This window comes from Canis aureus, chromosome 9, assembly GCF_053574225.1.
Source record: "Canis aureus isolate CA01 chromosome 9, VMU_Caureus_v.1.0, whole genome shotgun sequence".
NCBI lineage: Eukaryota > Metazoa > Chordata > Mammalia > Carnivora > Canidae > Canis > Canis aureus.
In genome coordinates this window covers 62,762,226-62,785,666 of record NC_135619.1, presented here as the reverse complement: position 1 = coordinate 62,785,666, position 23,441 = coordinate 62,762,226, and the positions used below count along the sequence as shown (strand labels likewise).

General features: G+C 41.8%; 1 long non-coding RNA gene across 2 annotated transcripts in view; it reads left to right on the top strand.

Annotated features, from left to right (window-relative positions):
* The window catches only part of LOC144321009 (uncharacterized), a 59,096-nt gene that overhangs the window by 24,451 nt on the left and 11,204 nt on the right, over positions 1–23,441 (top strand). The window contains exon 1 of one of the 2 annotated variants that reach the window (XR_013386700.1): positions 22,129–23,328. The exons of the other annotated variant lie outside the window; for it this stretch is intronic. This is a non-coding gene — a long non-coding RNA (uncharacterized LOC144321009). Of the gene's footprint in view, positions 1–22,128; positions 23,329–23,441 lie in introns of those variants that run through there. 2 annotated transcript variants of the gene reach the window in all.

The following is a 23,441-nucleotide window of genomic DNA, read 5'->3' as shown; positions in this document are numbered from 1 at the left end:
TTACTGGAGTTGTTTCTTCCACAGATGACAAAGCATTGCTTGATTCATATTTCCTCTTTGCAGAAGCAGATACAAGAGAAACAGATGGTCAGGGTTTCAGATGTGAGGGATCCTGGGTTCTCTTTCCAGCTCAGCCATGGACTTTGAACAAAGCCCAAGGCTCAAAGCCCAATACATGGCCAAATAATTTTTTTTTTTATTGCCAAGTAATTTAAAGCCAGAGGGCGCTATTACACAGAGGACATTAGAGCCTTTTTGGAAGCTGTGCTTCTGTTGGCTTTTGTTTTGGAAGAGGCCAGCTCCTAATACCCAACTTCTAGTTTAAAGGATCTTTTCCTTAATTTCAAACTCAACCCCTAAAATCTGACTTTTGTTCATTTTTTTCCTTCTGGACCTAGTCAGATTTCTCAGTATTATTAACACAATATTTTAAATTACTCTTAAGTTGAATTAAACTTTTTTTTTGGTGGTATGGAAAAAGCATGGGAAATTTGCTCCTGGATTCCCAAAGCAGAAAAAGTTAGCAATTGGAGGAACCACAGCAATGTGTGCCTAGTAAAGACAGTGGATGAAGGTCATTGGGCATCTTGATGGGAAGTCTCTGGGTTTATAGGAACCATAGGATAAAAACTTAATTTTTTTGTAATTGGAGTTTCTTGACTGAGGATTCAGCTGTTTTTTCCTTACTCTGCAGAAAACTCAACCTTGGTTGTAAGAGGCTGGGTTGGCCAACTGATCCCTAGATTTGACTTCAATTGATTATGAAAGTTCCTACAAAAAGTGACCCTTGTTTGGCCTAATTTAATACAATTCCCTTACTTTCAAAGGCAGGGACTTAGGGCTATTACTTTTGTTTTTAACAATGAGGGGGAAGTCAAAACACATGGCCTTAGTGAGATCTTTTGAGCAGAGATGGCCAAGAAACCAGGGGTCATTGAAGATAGCTGCCAACCTGGATTCATGATGAACTCCCCACATCTCTTTGTTGGAATCAAAATCTTGCCCCTACTCTGAAGCTTGCTTGGTCAGCTGACAATTTTCTTAGATATTTTTGTTCTGAGAGGCCAGACACTTGACTGGCATGTCCTCAGACACTCACTGGGATAGTCCACTTTAAATAATAGACCACCTGGATTCACTGTACTGTTGGCTTTCCAAATGCCAATTGTCATGCTCTCTGGGAGCTTCTTCCCAACAGGATTTATAGCTAGTTAAAATATTCCCTGGATTCATTATGTCCTTCTGAGGACTGTCTTAGCTGCTGGCTGTGGCTTCTCATCTCTTGTTAGAGGTCTCTTGACTCCTACAATCACTCAGTTCTTTTCATTTTCATTATGCTAGGCTTCTTCGTTCCCACTAGCCCATGCCTGAGGTAGACAGTATGCCTTGATGTCACTTCCATCAGAGTAGTGGTATGCAGGGATACATACAGAAGGAAATGTTTGGAGAACTTCAGAAATTTTTCTATTGGGATGGTCTTTATTGCCGGGAATCATAAGTCCGTGGAGAGACAGAACTTTAGGTCTTTGGATTAGATACTTTTGAGGCCATCCTGTACAGTTATGAAATAACCAATCAGTACAATTAACCACTTCTTTGGCAGGAAACACATAAATATAATCATGCTTTAAATAGTCTGGTTACAGTGTTACCTGTTTTCTGTCTGCAAAGAGAAGGCATTTAGTGGCATCTCAAAATAACACTCTTTGGCATAGATTTTAAGAGCTTACAATTAATTCAGTGCAATGCCACTGAACAAATATTCATTAGGTTTCTACTCTGAGCTAGGAATTATGCTGAACGTTTTATGGGACTCAAGGATGAATGAGGTGGGATGATAAGATACAGTGTAAATAAATTAAAAGACCTCAAAAGCTTCATAAGAAATTGAATTGACCTGAGGGGAAAATATGTGTAAGGGGAAAAACTGTAGAAGAATTCTTGTACAGAAGGACAAGAATAAATATTCCCTATGAACCTCTTTCTTAGGTCATACCTCAGTGAGCAGCAGTGATGCTGAGAAGGACAAAAAAAGAAATCTCCAAAAGCAGAGGGGAGGAGCTATAGTCGATGTGGGAGCATCAGGCACCAGGGAAATGTCTGAAGTAGGGAAGCAAATAGGGGTACAGTTTTTGTTCAAGATGGTGGATTGGACATACATGTCTAATGTTGGTCCCTCCTGAAACAGCTTTAGAAACTTAGTCATGTGACATTTAAGGGCATAAATCTGTAAATATGGGGAATATGCCGCCTCTAATATATGCAGAGCTCCTAAGAAAGAACATGGAGGGCTATACCATATATTTAAATATTTAAAAGTTATAAATCAAGCTAACAAACTGTTAGAGTTTATCCTCTGGCCTTGACAAATGCACTCTCATAATGACAACATTGAACATATATGTGCGTATTAGTACCAAATAACTGCAGATAGTGCAAGTAAAAATTCATTTTACTTTTGTCAAAGCTGTAACTGGCTTTGGGAAGAGGCAGTGGTGCACATGCACAGGCATGAGCATGGCAACACACGTCCTGCACCATTCTCAGTCCTTGCATGGAGTCCTTCTTGATCACCCCTTAGAGGTAGGGTATACACATTTGAAGTTCAGCCTGCTGGACTGACTGAGGAAGAAACTCTGGCAGGCCCTACGCATGTCCTGTAGACTACTTGGAAAGGGAATGTGGGGGTTCCATATACCAAGAGTGTGATCTCAAAGGGGAATGGTAAAGACCCTGGGTGGGCATACCTCTTGCTTCAAAGCATCTTTGCCTCCTTGGGATGGAAGGGGCTCTGCTCAGTTAACTCACCCAGAGTAACAAGATTTCTGAAACTGGAAAACAAAAGAGATAAGCAGTAACTGACTGATCAGACACCAGTAGAGAAAGAGACTGGTTTAACTACAAAAGTCCTCAAAAAACTCTTAAATTGGGAGGAGGGTGGTAGTTCAGGGACCTCTGGAAGTGTGCATTTCCCATAAAAAAGAAGGGTTGAATGCTGTTTAAGAAGTGATGAGATTCCTAGATTCTCGCTCTTCCATACTTTTGGGGTAATCACTCTTCCCTCACCCAGGAAAGAAACTAAATTTATTATTTGTAAAGGGGATAAAAGAGTCTGTGGACCAGGAACAGCCAGACATAATTGAAGGCAGGGTACCAAATTGAAAATTCAGAGGTTTAACCAAAATATGTCTGTGGAAACAGAGACCGCACTTCTACTTCCAGCCATCTTTGTCCATTCTGTTTAGGAATACTGGCATCCAAGCAGAAAATTGGAAGATATCTGGAAAATTCAGTGGGATCTTCACAGTAAATATGCCCCCTTAATCGGCACAGAGCTTCTAGTCTATGGGAATAGGCACACAACAATTAGCAGAAGTCTGAAGACTTGTAATGATAAAAGCAATAAAATAAAAGCATTCTGGAGGAAACTGTGTGTGAAAAAAACTTCAAATGAGTAATAGCCTCAAAGAAAGTTTTCAGAAAAGATCTAGCACTCATGCATGAAGAACAGGCTGCCATAAAATAGTATTCTGAGAATATGGGAAGGTTTCTGAAAATTAAAAACTTGATGCTAAAAAAGAAAATCCATAAAGGGCCAGAAGAGAACATTGAAAAATTGCTTCAAAGAGTAGAACAAAATGGCAAGAATATGAAAATTAGGAGAGAAAATAAAATAATAAAACTAGCTCAGATGGTCTAATATCTGAATATAGGCATTCAAAAAGGACAATAATAGAGTGATAGAATATAATCCACTAAATAATGTCAATAAAAGTTCCCCAAATGGAAAGACATGAGTTTTCAGACTGAAATGCTCAGTGTCCAGAAATATGAATATTAGATCCATGCTGAGCAACCCATGTGTAATTTATCTGAAATCACTGGAGAACCAAGGAGAAAATTCTACAAATTTCTAGGGAGACACACACACACACACACACACACACACACACACACACACACAGAAAGAGAGAGGGGAGAGAGAGACACTGAGAGAGATAATAACAAGCCCCTCCCCACTCCAATGAAAAGCACATCCCATGCAAATGAATCACAATGACCAGATCCTTCTCAAAAGGAACAGGAACACTGGAAGCTAGAACATACTGGAGAAATAGCTACAAAATTCTGAAGGAAATAAAAATTTCCAATAAAAAATTTTGTACCCAGACATTCTATTTATGAATGTGAGACAAGAATAAATAAATTTTCAGACATGTAAGGTCCTCAAAATTTTACCTCTCTATATAGCCCTTCTTAACGTGGGAGGGGTGGAGGCAAAGCACCAAGAAATCAGAGGACACATTGTGTGGGAAACAGTGCTATGTGTGCCCTCTTCCCAGCACATAGGAAGATTACATATCCCAGCATCCCTTGTAGTTATATGGGAGCCCTATGATTGAATTCTGGCCAATGCAACATGGGAAGAAGTGATGTAACGTCCCCACCCCAAAATCAGGTCTAGGCCCAGCAGGTCTGGATATAAAAATACCAGAATGAAATATCAGAAAGGGAGACAGAACATAAAGAGTCCTAACTCTGGGAAACGAACTAGGGGTGGTGGAAGGGGAGGAGGGCGGGGGGTGGGGGTCAATGGGTGATGGGCACTGAGGGGGGGCACTTGACGGGATGAGCACTGGGTGTTATTCTGTATGTTGGCAAATTGGCAAATTGAACACCAATAAAAAATAAATTTATTATTAAAAAAAAGAAGGGGAGGTGGGTTCAGGATAGGGTAACTGGGTGATGGGCAGTGAATGGTCACTTGATGGGATGAGCACTGGGGGTTATACTATGTGTTTGCAAATCGAACTTAAATAAAAACAAATGTAAAATAAATAAATAAATAAATAAATAAATAAATAAATAAATAAAAAAATACCAGAACGACCTTCTGTTCTTTCTTTTCCTTCTGTGGTCACTTTGAGGCCTTGTGTTCCAGATGGCTCTCTATGAGGTAAAGAGCCACCTGATTTGCATTGGACTGTGACATGAGCAAGAAATAAAGAATTATTAAGTTGAGTCATGGAGATTTAGAGTTTGTCTTTGTAGCAACTAGTGTTGCATTCTCACTCTCATAGAAAGTGGGTACTGATGTCACAGAAAGTTAAAACTATGTGGCATTTGGTTCATGGCTTGGTGATTAGCAAAAGAACTAATGCCAGAAATTAAGAAATGGGGAGCCAAGTTATGTGGCAGCAAACATTTGATAAAACCTATCACTTGCTGGGATGTCAGAGCTAGCAGCCCAAGGAGAGCTGGTCGCAAAGAAAGTGTTTGGGGGAGTCAGCCACTGAGATTCATTTGGCAAGGTATCATGAGTAATATAGTCTTTGGGAATAATTGGCTAGTGTTAAAGGAGAAATCAAAGGGAATAAGAGGGGATACAGAAATTTGGGTCCCCAAAATCGTCTTCTTGTAAAGCACAAAAGGGAAGAGACATAAACTTACAGTAAAACTTCTCGATAAAGTGTCTTGGGCATGATGGCCACATCCCCACATGATAACCAAACTCAGTGTGGTGGTTGTTGACCTGGGGGGAAAATCAGGCAGAGAGGAGGAGGCAATGAATGGGTTGTCTATCTAGAAGGCACAACTATGTTTAGGAAAGAACTTTGGGTACACTCATTGCCTATGAATCTGATCAAAAGCAAATACCCCAGAAATAGGCTTCTGAGGGAACTGTATTGCCAAAGAAACCATGAATTTGATTCACACCCTCTGCCCCCATCCCTGAAAAATCTTGAACGGTTTGAAAATGGAAACAATCCCAGCAGCTCAACTTCCGCAACCAGATAAAGAGGCTTCAGAGGCCCTGTACACTTTCTTCCTGAAGGGACATGCTTGCCAGCACTCTGGTCAGATGTGACCAAGGAGAATAAAAAGGAGAATCTTTCAGAAAGCAGAGAAAAGGGCATCAGAGCACAGCTGAAGGAGTTCCTTCTAGAGGTAGAATAGGGGCCCATTCAGGACGTTGCCCTGCTCCCAGGGGTTGGGGTTTCCAGGTGCCCACAGGATTTCTGAACTTCTCCAGGGCAGTGATTGTCTGAGGTCTACTGTTCTTCAACTTTTTGGGTGCTTTTTGTCTCAAAGCTACCCTTTTATTTGGGTGTTTATGCAAACGGTGGTTTTTGTTTTTACTTCATAGTTGTCAGACCAAAGAGGGTCAGAACCAGTGGAGATTACTGCTTTGTGGCCTTTTGTACACATATTGGAAGAACAATAAAATGGTTTGGTGATCAGCTGGCCAGACATAACGCTAGACATCTTCCATACCATTTCTTCTTCCTGGAACAACAGGCAGGCTACCTGCCCTAATCCCCCTTATTGTCATAAGTGGGGGATTCCTGTGACTGAGTTCTGGCCATGGGGAAGTGAGCAGAGGTAATGTAAACCGTTTCCAGGCCTGGCTCTAAACAACACCATACACATTCCTCCAATTTTCTATTCCCCTTCGTGGGTGACTTCGGAGGCACATGCCTGACATGGGATAGTTAGAAGAATGCAGCCCGTGCATGGTAGGCATGGCCACAGCCTCAACTGAATGACTGTGTGAGTTGACTGAGCGAACGTGAGAACCCACATGTATTCTGCAAAGCTCTGAAAGGTCAAGGTTTGTGTTTGCCAGCTCTTGTTCCTCTAACATGCAGGCAGCCCTGGAGTGGGAGATGCAACATGGCAGCAAAGTGTGTAAAATACCCAGCATAAACAGTGTGCATCTCCCTGAGGGGGCCCCCCCTCAAGCTGGCTGGGGCAGGTCTGAAGGCTCTGAGAGAGGCTCTTCCATCAGACAAAACTAATGGGATATCTGGTGCAAGTGCTATTCAGGGGCCTTAGGACTCTGCCGGACAATTTGAGTTTGAATTGCTGGTGAGAACACAGAAATGAAGGGCTGTGAACAATTTCACTGCAGGAGAAAAGCACAATTTTTGTTTCTGAAAAGAAAAAAAAAGTTAAGGTTTGTTACACGTCTCACTGATGAAGTAGCACATGATTTGATAGGTATCGACGCGACATGTTGAGCAAAAGGAGAGAGGGGTGGAAGGTGTGCAAGGTGTTGCTGAGTGAAGAAGGAAGGAGGAGACCTATTTTTCATATGGGGAAGCCAGTAGATGATGGCCAAAACTCCCAAGTAAAGGCACGGCAATAATTGCATGTTATTCAGAGATGTGCATGTTTCCACACCCAAAGCATGGATTCAAAACAATCCTTTCAGAAATACTGTCATGTCAGAGAGGAGGAAGAATTTTAAATCAAACCATTTCCAAAGGTTAATTTTGGGTGACAGTCACCTTCACAGGAGCCATTCTTCAGGCAGGCTATTAAGTGAAATGTGCCTGGTTGTGGTACAGGTAAAAAAAACCCTGACATTAAATGACTCATTTCTACATTGTCCCATTTTTTTTTTTCTCATACAACGTGTGACCTGCACAGTGGCTAAAAATGATGCTCCTAGCCACAAGTTCTTCTGTGATAAACTAAACCCCCAAATCACAACTTTTTTTCCCCCTTTGTCTGCAAACAATGTGGCCAAACTAGTCGTGGTGTATCAGCATGTACGCACGATTTCTGCTCTGGAGCATTTATTTTCCAGTTTGCTTTCTCTTTCTACTTTTATTAATAAGCCAAGGGTCAACAAATTATGGTCCAACGACCCTCTCTGGCCCATCCCTTCTTTCTGGGTGGCCTGTGAGCTCCGAGTGGTTTCACATTTACCTCTCCTCCATTCATAGATACAAGGCAATAAAGGTGATAAACCAGAATCAGACATTTTTAAATGAAGAGGCCCCAGGGATTTTGTCTGGAACTGTATAGAGCAGATGCTAATCAATTAACTTCTCAAAGACAGTTTTGTTCATTGTTTATTGCCAGTGTCTAGTATAGCGCCTGTTGCAGAGTGATAATAAAGCTCGTGGGCTCGTCACCTAAGCGTCCGACACATAATAAGTTGTTGGTGAATGTGTGCATGCATGTATGAATGAAGAACTGGATGAGCGATAAATAGGTATCACCAAGCCCATGTGACATGTGAACTATGGAGGGGGATGGAGTATAGAGAGCGAGTCTTAGAATCCTTAAAATGGCATCAGAATAAAATATTTTATGATGACAGTACTAATAGACAGTTATCAGTTGAATTGTGTGATTACAGACCAGTGCCTTCACATTGTGGTACTCAGATCCCTGGGCGTCTCTATCCTGGCATTAGAGAGCTGTTCTTTCCCATTTTCTCCTCTCCATAGCCCATCTTCCACTTCCCCTAAGAAAGGTAGACACTTTGCCTTTTCCAGTTCTTGCTGTGACCCATGGCTTTGGGTTATACCTCCTGTCCCCAACCGTAGCCAGGGCTTAGCCAATTTGAAATACCGACTTGATATCAGAAAGGGAGCCAGAACGTGAAAGACTCCTAACTCTGGGAAACGAACTAGGGGTGGTGGAAGGGGAGGTGTGGGGGGGTGACTGGGTGACGGGCACTGGTGGGCACTTGACGGGATGAGCACTGGGTGTTATTCTATATGTTGACAAATTGAACACCAATAAAAAAATAAATTTATTAAAAAAAAGAAATACCGACTTGAGGGAAGAGTCTTTCAATCAGTGAAGTCAAGGACCACCCCCAAATCTTCCTCTCCTTTTATGTCTTGTACATATTTCTGTTAAAGATGAGGCATGGCATCAGACGTGGGGGATATTTAGGCCGCTACTGTTGTCTTCTGAAATCAGAAACACATTAACTGCAAGCTGGGGGGCGGGGCTGACTTGCATTTAATTACCTACTCTTTTACCCCTGTTACCAAGAAATGCTATAGCTCTTGAGAATTTGATGAAGGCAAAGCAAAGAGAATATTGGTAAGAAATAATAAAAGGTAAAAATGGTTCTCTCCCTCAGTGCCCTTCCCCACCAGATTTCACAGAAGGCATCCTTTACAGGTGTTCGCCATGCTTATCCCCAGGAAAAGTCATTACCTATAAGAAAAGCACCTATGAATGGCCCCAGTAGAAGAGATTAGTGGGTGGTTAATTTAAAAAATATAACTGAAATATTTTCAGTAACTATCAAATCTTCAAGTTACCTTGGATAAAGCCTGTGCATAAAGTTTGTATGTTTCCTTTTAGTTTAAAACTGCATTATAATCCTAGCATGCTTGTCTCATTTTACCTTATGAAATGTTTAATTTTGTCCTGATGTAGAGACATGGTGATGGAACCATGGTGAAAAGTTGATGAGCCACATGGTCTTCTGTGGAATAGGATTTTCTCTCTGTTTACATCAATCATGTTGGATCACGAGGTCTAATGCAATTAATGGTACTACCTCTTAATCTCATACATTATTCCTATTTAATTTTTCCTATAATGTACTTTCTATATTGAGAATATTCAGTCTTTCTATAAAAGGCAAGACAACAAATGGGATGAATACAACTCACAAGAAGTGCAAGACATAACAAGGAAGCTGGTAGCTGATGAGATTCGGGCAAATTGATAGGACATGTTTGGGATGGATAACGGGCAAACAAATAGTTTGTGAAGCACATGCAGAATTTGAGTGTGTTAAATACAGATAGTAAGTAACCTTAAAGATGTGTTGAAGATGGAATAGATGGAATGTGTCATTGAACAAATGAGTGTGAAGACCAAGTTATAACTATGAGGATGCCACTTCTGGGCATCATGAAATTGGCCATCCACACTGGAAGTTCCCAGTTGGGTCCTAATTCTGGCCCCACATGTACTCTGCCTAAGAAACTCAGTCAAAGCCCAGAGCTGTGGAGCAGGCTAACTGCCAGGCTGTCGCTGTGGCCAGGCATCCCTGTCCTGAGTCTCTCAGGTGGAGCTTGGTGTTTATACTGGCTCCCGGCACTGTATGCTGAGCACTCTGTTCAAACCTCAACTCTGGTTTTCACAATCCCACCATCAGTGGGGGCATATTGGCACAGGAAAGACAGGACGTGAATATTGTGTGAGCCAAGATTTAGGCAGTGTTGTCCCATCCAGAGCTCCAGGACGTCTGTCCTGGGTCCTGGGCACTAGGGCCTTTCTTCCTCGGCCCCTTCTTCCTCCAAGAAATATTAAAAATTATATTTTACTACTACATTGAAAGGAAGACTAGTATAATCTAGGCTGGATTATACTTTTTTTTCCCCCCTTCTGATTTTAAAAGAAATTTAAAAAGTTTTGTGGGCCTCCAAATGTCATGTCTATTACTAAATCGCCTGATGGAGAAGTTCATCTGATTGTATCCTATGCTCAGTGTGTTAGCTTACCCCATCTCTTTCTCTTGCTTCTTGCTGTGTTTCAAGTTGATGAAATAACCTCTGTGATTTAAGTATTTTAATTTGGTTGGTGAACCTTTCTGTTCTGTGACCCTTGAGATAGCTTTCCTGAGAACATAGTTGGAAACTACCATTTTGTCAAGGTAATTCCCTTCATGACATTCCCCAAAAAGCCTAAAACCTGCATTTGGTATACACATGCCTATCCACCTGCTTCTTCTCCCAGGCTTTCTTCACAAAGAACTTATTTTTAACCATATGTTAAATTTTGAGCTATTACAAGTTAAATAATGAAAAACAGCAAATAGATTTATGCTTGGTTTTACAACTTATAAAAATTCATAAGTTAATGAATCTATGTAGTTTTAATCTTGACAACTTTTAGTAGTATATCTTACAGTATTGTAAGCTTACTATTGTGATTTGTGTCTTTTTTTAGCAGATTGTTATTTCAGCAAATAACTCATGGATTTATTTGGATAACTAATTAAGTCAGAGTTGTTTTTTGTTTTCCTGACAGTAAGTCTGATTTGATTGATTAACTTGATAAGGAGGACTGGCTTTGCTGACTAGGTTATGTGGTAGATATTTTCCATAAATTGAATGAGCTAAACATGGAACTCCAAGGCTTTGACTGTATATATATTTTATGTATATCACATATTTCTATATAATCAGAAAAGCATATAAAATTGACATTTATTTTCACAGCGTTTTCCCAGGATGTTGTACTAAATAAGATAACTAAAACCCCCCCAAAACCCATGTAAGAAAGTGGTATCAATTGTGGTCTATACCGCTTCCTTCCCCACACTTGGCCGTGACCCAGCTTCAGTGTCTCTGTGGGAGGAAGAATGACCCCCAAAGATGTCCACACCCTAATCCCTAGAAACTGTGAATATGTTACATTACAGGGCAAAAGGGACTTAGTAGATTTAATTAAGGTTACAGACCTTACAATGGGAAAATGGGGAGATTATTCTGGATTATTCAGGTGGGACCTATCTAATCACACAAGCCTTTAAAAGCAGTGAACTTTCTCCAGCTGGAGACAAAAGAATGTGACCAAAGAAGAAAGAGGAATTTGAAGCGTGAGAAGCATGTTACTCACTATTGCTGGCTTTAAAGATGAAGAGAACCATAATCAAGGCTCTAGAAGCTGAGAACAACCTCTGGCTGACAGCCACAAATGATACAAGGATCTCAGTCCTACAACCAAAAGTAACTGAATTCTCCAACAACCTGAATGAGTCTGGAAGCCCATGCTCTCTGAGAGCCTCCACAGAATTGCTGAAGCTGGCCAACACTTTGATTTGGGCCTTAAGATCTGGGAGGAGAAGAGCCAGGTGAGCTCATCCTACCTATTGAACTGAGACATAGCAGATTTGTGTTGCTTTAGGACACTAAATTGGTGGTCATTTGTTACAGCAGCAATGGAAAATGAATATATGCCCTCCTAGCTTTCAAGAGAGTGCCTTGGCTGCAGCTGGCCTGTTTGCTTATTAATTTTCTATTGTATTTTCCTCTGGGAAAGTGATCCTTACAGAGAAAAATGTGACTATTTCAATCTCACTGTCATATTGTTTTACTCTAGTGGAATTTATTTGGAATGGAACCTAATTTAAAAAGATTATTTTTAAAAGCCCTTTATCTGTCTATCTATCCATCCATCCATTTGTCTATTTACTTTAGTGATCCAGGTGACTAGGCAGGGTCATCACGAAGAGGCTGCCTGTCTTCTAGAAGATCAGTGGCTATGGCTCTGAAAAATGACTCCCTTGGTGCTGTACTCAAAGTAATTTAACAGGGGACTAGTTTCTTCACAAGGGAAGGGAGGAGTGAGACATTAGATTATTAAAAAAAATTAGCTCCTAGCAGGTTACACATATTTCAGATTCCAGAAGAATATTCAAGAATTCTTGACTTCAGGTTTAAATTTCATTCTTTTTTTAAAGATTTTATTTATTTACTCATGAGAGAGAGAGGCAGAGACACAGGCAGAGACACAGGCAGAGGGAGAAGCAGGCTCCATGCAGGGAGCCCAACGTGGGACTCGATCCCGGGACTCCAAGATCACACCCTGGGCCGAAGGCAGGTGCTAAACTGCTGAGCCACCCAGGGATCCCTGAATTTCATTCTTGAGTACATTGTTGGTCCATGGTGGGAGGGAGGATTTGTGAGTAGTTCCTGTTTTATCCAATTCATTCCAGGCTCCTCCATGGTCCTATGCCCTGTGTCCTGGGTCTGGTGGGCAGTCTATTATGTTCAGTCCTCTTGCAGTATACTGGGAAACTATCTTTCATCTTAGACCCCTGCTTCTGCCCTAGCTAACTCTTCTATTTATTTCCTTGGTCCCAGGATCCTACCTCAGAATTCCAGGAGTTTTCCTAAGTCACTCAGTTCTACCATTTTCTCCTCTGGAAGAGAATGAAGTGGTGTAATGGTGAATGGGTGAGGAGTGAGGGGTAAAATCTTCAGATCCTTCAGGTAGAGCAGTGGGGCAAGCAGCCCTTGGATATGGACAATGTGAAACTCCCCTTTGCATAGTTCCAATGAATTATTCCCAAAGATTCTCCTACCGTATTGAGCTGAATTGCCAAAATCTACTTAAGGTATTCTAGCTTTGTTACATGTCATGACCCAAGACAAGAACTGGGGAGTAGAGAACAGAACTATGAGAGGTTAATGGAACTTGGAGACAGAGAGGCTGTGTGGAAAGAGAAGAACAGTGATCTTCAGTTAACAGATGCAGTCAGCCCATGACAACCCCACAGGGAGAAAGCTGGAGGGACAAATGCTCTGACTTTACTCTTCTTCCTCTCTCTGGTCTATAGTAGCTATACTCCACAGAAGTTAGAGAGAAAGCCAACCCTCTCATGTGGTCTACCTGCGGCAGCTTTGCAAGGCACAGAACAGCTTGGAGAGTGGATCTGGAGATAAAATGGAGCAAATCCAGTAGCTCTGAATAGTTTGGGGACTAGAGACTGCCATAACCCCACTTTGGCTCCCTTGCTAGGGTTTCAGAGACCTACAGAATAGGGATGCAGTAGTAGCTATGCTTTTAGGGATCTAAAACCCTTACTGTAGAGTGCTAGGTCTGAAGGAGCTGACAAATGGCATCACAAGTAATGGTCCTGGGGCACTGAGAGGATCCTGATAACTACCTTAGTTCTCAGAGGACATGTCTAGTGTTATGTCAGTGAGAACTCTGTTCTCATTTATGACTATGGCACTCAGGTCTCCTGAAAACTGTGCGTGTGTGTGTGTGTGCACGCGCTTGTGCACACACGCACATGCCTACCCACAGTACTTACCACTGGGAAGTCGAGGTGTGGAGTATATAAGACACCTTTTAGGATTATTGCCTTATGCATAAAGATTCCTTTTACTCTGGGAACAGCCCTGCATATATAGGGGTTGGTATCTCAGTAGCTACATAAATACTAATGACACTGCCCCTTCATTACAGTTGTGTGATTCAAGAATGGGTATTTGGCCTATGCCAAGCCAGCTTGAATCCTTTCCTAGTATCTTTCTAAATGGACTCTAAAAAATAAGCCTTCTAGTCTGAGGGTAAGAAGACATTGCTAAGTGGGACATTCAGCAACTGTAGGATGCCTTATTTCCTGTCATGCAAGAAGTCATCCACTTTGAGAAGAAACGAGGTCTACCCATGAGAAGCAGAGGCAATACATAGAGGAAGTCCAGGAAATGCCTTGTTCTGATTGCTCTTGAATTTCAGCTGCACCTCTGCCCTTGGCCATTTAATTGTTTAATCCTTTAATAATGTAAGTTACCTCACTATTCTTCCAATAAAGATCTTTTGTGTGCGTGTGGGGGTCAAGCCTTACTTAAACTGGGTTTCTAACAGAGCCCTCTCTAATAGAGTTGATAGAGTTGATAGTTCATACTAATTCCACCACATGGAGAAGAGATTGCAGTAAGAATAAAAAATGGAGGGAAGTCAAAAGCCAGAGAGATCCTTATGGATTTAGCTGGGGGTAGGGGTGGGGTTAAGATGAGAAACCTGACTAAAGCTTTAATCAGAAGGATGGGGAGGATTCTTTTTTTTTAAAATTTTTATTTATTTATGATAGTCACACACACACACACAGAGGCAGAGACATAGGCAGAGGGAGAAGCAGGCTCCATGCACTGGGAGCCCGACGTGGGATTCGATCCCGGGTCTCTAGGATCGCACCCTGGGCCAAAGGCAGGCGCTCAACCGCTGCGCCACCCAGGGTTCCCGGAGGATTCTTTGTTGCAGAATATTCCAGGCAGGGAGAACAGCATGTGCAAAAGGGTGGTGGTCCCAATGGTGAAGATATATTGACGGGGAAAAGTAAGGCTTGGAGGAAAAATGTGTGTAGGGGAAGCCAAAATAGAAAAAGAGCTTCACTGTTGAGAACTTTGAATACCAGGCTGAGGAGTCTGCACTTTTTGAACAGGCAAGTGTTCTCACAGAAGCTATATTTTAGGAATATGGACCCGGTAGTGTGCTGGGTGCACTGAATGGTATAAGAAGTGGTATTAAATGCAGCCATTCTTATATGGCCAGAGGCATAAACTGGAGTGTGAGAAGCAGGAATGGAGAGGAAGGAAGCAGTGTCTCATGTCTGTATCCTTCACGTTACTTCCTGGAGTGTCTGGCATCTTGCGAGTGCTCATCAAATTCTTATTAATAAGGAATTCTGGTCAAGTCCTGTTATTATCCACAGTATCATCCTATGTTATATCTCAGTATGTTAGATTAAAATTTTAAAATAAACTATATTAAATCATTGAGGACACTTGGTCTGATTATTTCAGGTGTCACTGAATTTCAGTGTAATCGGGGGTAAATTAACTAGAGAAATACCTGCGCTTGATTGCTGTAAACGAATCATTTCCCTTTAGGATGGCAGAAAGGAATCAGTCGCTGGAGGAAGTTTTGTCCCATGTGTTTATTAGAAACTTACTTTCCTTGCACCTTTGAAATCTATTTGGGCCATTTGATTCAAGAATCATCATTTTGTTAGAAAATACAAGGTCTTCAGTCACTTAAAATGTAAATTGGTGTTCTACAACCACTTATTGGTCTGGTGAATAAAATATGAAATTTTATGTATAGGGAGAATGGCCAGAGCAAACAGCATTAGTAATGACGCAGGAAGATGGAATATTAAAATGCCTTATATGGGATGGTTGGGTGGCTCAGTGGTTGTGCGTCTGCCTTTGGCTCTGGTTGTGATCCCAGGGTCCTGAGGTAGAGTCCCGTATCGGGCTCCCTGCAGGGAGCCTGCTTCCCCCTTGGCCTATGTCTCTGCCTCTTTCTCTGTGTCTCTAGTGAATGAGTGAATAAAATCTTTTAAAAAATGCCTTATATATTCCACGAATCTCGTCTGAAGTGCTATGCTGTCAGTACTTTGTTAACCTCTTTCCTTGTATTATAGAACACATGCCACCCTCCCCCTATGTGTGTGTGTCTTCCTAACTTTGCATTCACTGATGTCTTACTAGTATTTTGAAATTCCGGGATTAGGGCACAGTATAAATTGGGTCCTTTATTTATATTCTTGGCTGTCTAGACCCAGGCACTGGCAAACCATGGCCTGCGGGCCTTCAATCTGTTTTTGTAAATTAGGTCTTAGCGGAATGCAGACCCATCTATTTTATTTACAAATGATCTAGCACTGCTTTCAGGGCAGACAAGGGCAGAGCTGAATAAGTTGCAAGAGAAAGTGTGTGGCTCACAAGCTTAAAATATTTACTGTGCATCCTTTTAAGAATGCTGATCTCTGGTCTAGACTCAAAAAGTAATGAGGAAAATGCTAATAATCAAGATTAAACGTAAAAGAGCCCTGTGTTTATGGCTGTTTCATTGTGAAAGACATAAAGTACTGAGGGAACATGACTTCAACATTCAAAAACTGTCACGCTGTTGAGCACAGGAGTTGCTCATTGGTGAATGAAGTTCTGACATATGTCCTTGCTGTTTCTCTACTCTTGAATAGAAATGGAAGTATCATGACCATGTTGGAATGACATTCAATCATCAGTTGTGGCCATTGGTTGCCTATGGGTATAAATGTTCAGCCAATCAAGGAAAGCATTCTGCGAGAATCAGTTGAGCCTATGAAATTGACAGTCCCAAAAGACCCAGTCCCAAAAGACCATATATTTTTAGGTTTCGTCAATGTGAAATGTTCAGAATAGGCGAGCCCCCAGAGACACTAAGTAGATGACCTGAATAAAGCTCTTCAGTTCAGGGGTGTTCTTAGGACAGAGCTGCACAACCATCCCCAGGATCTAATTTTATTATTTAAAAAAATTTTTTTTTATTGGAGTTCAATTTGCCAACATATAGCATAGCACCCAGTGCTCATCCTGCCAAGTGCCCCCCTCAGTGCCCATCACCCAGTCACCCCAACCCCCCGCCCACTTCCCCTTCCTCTACCCCTTGTTCATTTCCCAGAGTTAGGTGTCTCTCATGTTTTGTCACCCTCACTAATATTTTCACTCATTTTCTCTCCTTTCCCTTTATTCCCTTTCACTAATTTTTATATTCCCCAAATGAATGAGACCATATGATGCTTGTCCTTTTCCGATTGACTTATTTCACTCAGCATAATACCCTCCAGTTCCATCCACATCAAAGCAAATGGGGGTATTTGTCGTTTCTAATGGCTGAGTAATATCCCATTGTATATATAGACCACAGCTTCTTTATCCATTCATCTTTCATTGGACACCAAGGCTCCTTCCACAGTTTGGCTATTATGGACATTGCTGCTATAAACATCGGGGTGCAGGTGTCCTGGCATTTCACTGCACCCAGGATCTAATTTTAGAACTTTCTTAATGCCTTCAAAAAGAAACCTATACATTTTAACATCCCTCTACCCTAGAGCTAGGCAATCAATAGTGTTTTTAGTCTAGTACAGAGCTGTGTAATTCTGTAAAAAAACAATATATTATTATTTATAAGATATGGTATACGTACTCTTTATAATTTATAATAAAGCTATAATGTGTTCATATATGGTTTTTAAAATTTATTTTTTTGAGAGCCAGTTGTTAAATGCTTGCCAGCATACCACTGGACAGATCTGCGTAAGTTTAAGTAGGTCATTTAGCCTCTTTCAGCCTCGGTGTCCACATTGTATTGTGTTATAGTAAGAAGCTCCCTGCTTTCTCCACTAGACAAGGGATCAGCAGTTTCTTTTTCTAGAAAGAGTCAGATAGTAGACATCTTTGGCTTTGTGGGCTAGCATGTGGTTCCTCTCACAACTACTAAAACTCTGCCATCGTAGCATGAAAGCAACCATAGATAATGTATAAATGAATGGGTATGGTTGTGTCCAATAAAATTTTATTTAAAAAAACAAGCAGCAGGCTGGGTTTGATGATGAGCTCTAGTTTGTTGAATCTCTGTGCTGGGTTTTATACTTCTTGAGAGTGGGAACTATATCTTGATCAAACTCGTATCCTTAGAATTTGGCACAGTTCCTGGCACACATGGCAAGAAATCAATAAATAGATGTAAACAGAAGCCAGCAATGAAAATGAAGGAATGAATACTACTTGAAACAACACGGCTGGTCCTCACAGAATGTTGAACAAAGGAAGCCAGAGACAAAAGAACGCCTGCTGTCTGGATCCATTTCTGTAAAGTTCAAAAGCAGGAAAAACTGAGCTCCTGCTTCGTCATGATGGGATAACAGATTGAATTGACCCTCCCATCTCATGCAACTGAGAAATAGCAGCATGTATGATTTGATGATGCCTGACCTTGGGCCCCAGGCAGCACTGGTCTGTGGTCCTTGACAGAAGGGAAAGGGGTGAGCCCTACGCTCACAGTGTACTGCCTGGGTTCAGTTTCTAGAGTGCAGCACCAGAAGGAGGAACCCAAATCCCACCTGACAGTCTCCCTGAGAGATGGAGACAGGAACAGGAATCGGGGAGCACCAACATGGCTGTAATTTGGAGAGAAAGGAAGGAAACAATGCTCCAGAGAGCTGCAGAGAAGGCCTTTGTGTTTTTAGTTGAGTGCTAATCCACATGTGAGTGAGGAGACACACCATCTGACCCAGCAGTTCCCCTCCTGGGCTGCTATTAATGCCAGGGCACAAGTTTTCTGAGGATGTGGGTTTTCCCTTAGACACATACCTACAGTGGTGTCACTGAATCAACTGGTAACTGTAGGCTCAACATCATCTTGAGGAACCACTAACCTATTTTTCAAAGTGGCTCTTTTGATTTACAGTCTTACAAGTAGAACAAGGGGACTCCCAATGTCTCTGCATCCTTGTCAGCACTTGCTACTGTCTGTCTACTTGATGGTGGTCATGCTTGTGGGCATGATGTGATCTATCATTGGGGCTTTGATGTATATTTGATTTTTTTTATTTCCCTGGTGGATAAGGATGTTGAGCAATGTTTTATAGGTGTATTGGCCCTATGTATATTTTCTTGGATGGCCGTCTATTTTTAAAAGTTTTATCAAAATATAGACTTGTCTTTTTGTTTACACACCGTCTATGGCTGTTTCTGTGTTGCAAACACAAAAGCTGAATAGTTGTGAGAGACCATCTGGACTATAGAGCCGAAAATCCTTCTTGGTGGTTCTTTACATAAAAAGTTTCCTGACCCCTGCCCTAGACCAGAGGCCTGAGCAATTCTAAGGTTTCAAACTATTTCAGTTTTCTAGTGACTGAATTATTTTTTGGAACGAAGCATTATCAGTGCTATAAACTGGAACATCCTAGGCAAAGTAGGATAGTTGGTCACCCTGGCCATTGCATGATACATGTTTGCTGAATGAATAAACAAAACAACTGCTTGCCACTTTGAAAGCAAGCATCATGGAAAGATATTTCTAAAACATGAAAGATTTTTGCCTAGGGTTTTCTCTTCCTGAATTGGAGGGGAGGATCTTCTAGAGCACCAGGAAAAAAAGAGCTAAAGAAGAAACCACAAAAGAGGTAAACCAGAGGCCACCACAGAGAGTCACAGTAGTCCTGACATATTGAGAGCTCAGACCCAAGCTCTGTGGTTCAGTTGTGTCCTTGGCCTTGACTCATAGATTAGTTTTTCTATTGCTACTACAATTACCACAAACTTAGTCATTTAAAGTGAGACCCAGGAGGAAGTTCTTTAGGAATGGCAAGAATAAGGGCCTCTGAAAATCTCATCTATAAAAGCAAAGGGAACCCTGGCAAAAATTGCCAAAATTAACTTTTTCAGAACTCTGTAAAATTAACCAAAGGCTTTCAATGGTCTGAGGTGAATTAATTCAAGAATACCAGCTGAATCTTAGCATAAACAGTGAACTTAGGGCATTTTAAAGTGCCCTACTCCCATCTCCCATCCCAAGCTTCACAGAAGCTTTGAAAACCAACAGCCTTGCTGTTGTCACTGGGAATAGCAGCAGCCTCACCTCCACTCGAGGCAACTGAAAAGGTTTGGAGGTTTCCAAGAGTCTCCAGAGAATTGTCAGTATTTGGCCTGTCTGGCAGCTTCCTGAAAACAAAAAAACAAAAAACAAAGAAACCCAACCCAACATATTTGAATAGAACATTCCTCTAAAGAAGGTACAGAAATGGCCCAAAGCCCATGAAGAGATGCTCAGCATCATTAGTCAGTAGTGAAATGCAAGTCAAAACCACGAGGAAATACTACTCCACACCCATTAGGATAGTTATAATAAAAAAAAGACAATAACAAGTGGTGGCAAGGATATAGGCAAACTACAACCCTCCTGCATTACTGACAGGATGGTAAAATGTTGCAGCCACTTCAGCAAAAACAGTTTGGTAGTACCTCAAAATGATACATGTAGAATTACTCCTTGACTCAGCAGTTCTGATCTAGGTATATACCCTAAGAGGAATGAGAACGCATGTCCACAGAAAACTTGTACACAAATAAGAATAGCAGCAATATTCATAACTAAAAAGTGGGAAAATCCAGATGTCCATTAAGTGATGATTGGACAAACAAAATGTGATATACTCATACAATGGAATATTATTCAGTCATAAAAGGAGTGAAATCCTGATACATGCTACCACGGTTAGACCCTTGAAAATAATATGCTAAATGTAAGCAACCAAATATGAGAGGCCACATACTGTATGATTCCATTGATATGAAACATCCAGAATAGGCAAATTCATGGAAATGAAGTACATTAGTGGTTTTCAGGGACTGGAAGGATGGAGAGGATCTGCTAATGGGTACAGAATTTCTTTTTGGGGTGGTAAAAAATGTTCTGAAATTAGATGGTTCTGTGGTTGCCCATCTCTGTGTATACTGAAAACTACTGAATTTACACTTTAAAATGGTGAATTTTATAGTAAGACAAAGTGTCAATAAAGCTGATACAACAGTATGCATTTACCAGCTCATAGTCCTGGGTCCGAATTCTGGCGTGGATGCCTGGGTTCCAGCCCAAAAGGAGGTGGTGGTTGGCTGTGTTCTCACCTGGAGTGCAGAGTGCTCTCCCAAATTCATTCCATTTGTTAGCAGAATCCAAGGTCTTGCAGCTGCAGAACTGAGGTCCCTGTTGGCTTGCTGGCTGCTGGCAGGGGCCTTCTCACCACTTTTGGCATTTTCAGGCCGGCAATGGTGCTTGATAGAATACTTCTTGAGCTACCAGCTGGGGAAACTCTGCTTGGAAAGGGCTCACAAGACTTGATGAGTTTCTGTCTTAAGGTCCACGGACTTGGCACTTGAAGTTTTAATTACACCTGTAAAATGCCTTCAAGGCAGTACCAGTGTTCCTGTTTGAAGAGTAATCAAGAGAGGCATGTGTGTGTGATCTTTAGGATTCTGCTCACCACAGCCCATATCTATGGTTATTGTGCTAGAGGTGGAGCGACTGTGATTTTCATTTACCTCAACTTTTCATGTTACTGAAATTCTGTCCAGTATTTTGCTTTCTCCCACTGGCTTCAGGACCATCTGTCAGGAGTAGTTCACATGAATGTCTGGTGCTGTTTTGCTCCAACCTTGGATCAGTGCCTTAATATGAGTTGAAATGCCTTTGTAAGAAGGTCCAGTGGGGGGCCACTGGTGGTGGATTTCCAGGCCATGTGGCCTGTGGTGACTGCAGCTGTCCTGGGCTTTCTCCTCTGGGGAAAGACAAGCTGGGGAGGAGTAGAATCAAGCCCCGTCTATGCAGCCTTGACCCAGTGTCTTGTGCATGCCATTCCAAGTGGTTCTGAAATCACCTTTCCCTATTTTCCTCATTCGGATCCCTGCCATTTCAGGCTGATGAAAACCCCAGTCTTAGCCTCTACAGCACTAAGTGTTCACCATGGTACTGTGAAGGTCGTTTGGGGGCACTGGTGGGGGTGTAGTAACTCATGATAAGAAGCATCACGTGGAAATAGAAGAGAAGTTACATTTTCTAGTACAGAATCCAGTGAGGATGAACCAAATGCCTAGGTACTCTGTTTTGTTTTTTTGTTTCACTAAAAGGACACTGGCAATACGTGATAAGTAAATACTAGTGGAATGAGGAACCTGAGTGAAGGATATTTTGAGGGCACGAATGTGCCTAGTCTGTGAGAGTCAAAGGCCAATTTAGGGACACCTGGGTGGCTCAGCAGTTGAGCATCTGCCTTCAGCTCAGGGTGTGATCCTGGGATCCGGGATCGAGTCCCACAATGGGCTCCTTGCAGGAAGCCTGCTTCTCCCTCTGCCTGTGTCTCTGCCTCTCTCTCTCTCTCTCTCTCTGTGTCTCTCATGAATAAATAAAATCTTAAAAAAAAAGACCAATTTACTTTAAATTTTTTTTTTGTGGAATCAAAATACAGTCTCCTCCTGTTTGTTTTTTTTAAATTTTATTTTATTTATTCATGAGAGACACAGAGAGAGAGAGGCAGAGACATAGGCAGAGGGAGAAGCAGGCTCCATGAAGGGAGCCTGATGTGGGACTCGATCCCAGGACTCCAGGATCACGACCTGAGCCAAAGCTGGATGCTTAACTACTGAGCCACCCAGGCGTCCCTCTCCTCCTGTTTATGACTAATAGTGGATATCCTGATTCCTGGGCTACCACAGTCCCTAATTCTGCAGAAGGTAGGGCACCACACATCAATTCTATTCCCTTTGGAGCCTGAGAAAGATGATTGATAGGTGGCCTGGCCGCTCTCTGGGTTCTCATTCCCAAAGCCTAATCTCTCCATATGGATGCTGAACAGCCCTCGTGCAATCTGAGTGAGGCTCCCAATGAACGTTTTCTTACTCAGAATAATCAAATTTTGAGAACGTGCTTCAGGAAAGAGCTGTCACACTACATTATGTTAGCCCCGTGACTTGCATGGAAATTGTCAGATAACTCAATTGCAGTAGTCCAATCATTCACAGGCATAATTTAGTTCACTTCGAGTTAATGATTAATAAAATGTCCTATTTGGGACCATGGAAGGCAAGCAAGGAACCATGCAGTACCCCATGGTTCATAGGAGCTGCAGAAGCAGAGTGCTCGGAGTAGAATAGGCATCCAGACTGTAATACTTATGCTTAAATTATATACAGAAATCTCACAGAGGAAGACATAGAAATGGCTAACAAGCACATGAGAAAATGCTCCGCATCACTTGCCATCAGGGAAATACAAATCAAAACCACAATGAGATACCACCTCATACCAGTGAGAATGGGGAAAATTAACAAGGCAGGAAACCACAAATGTTGGAGAGGATGTGGAGAAAGGGGAACCCTCTTGCACTGTTGGTGGGAATGTGAACTGGTGCAGCCACTCTGGAAAACTGTTTGGAGGCTCCTCAAAGATCTGCCCTACGACCCAGCAATTGCACTGCTGGGGATTTACCCCAAAGATACAGATGCAGTGAAATGCTGGGACACCTGCACCCCAATGTTTATAGCAGCAATGTCCACAATAGCCAAACTGTGGAAGGAGCCTTGGTGTCCAATGAAAGATGAATGGATAAAGAAGCTGTGATCTATGTATACAATGGAATATTCCTCAGCCATTAGAAACGACAAATACCCACCATTTGCTTCGACGTGGTTGGAACTGGAGGGTATTATGCTAAGTGAAGTAAGTCAATCGGAGAAGGACAAACATTATGGTCTCATTCATTTGGGGAATACAAAAAATAGTGAAAGGGAATAAAGGGGAAAGGAGAAGAAATGAGTGGGAAATATCAGAAA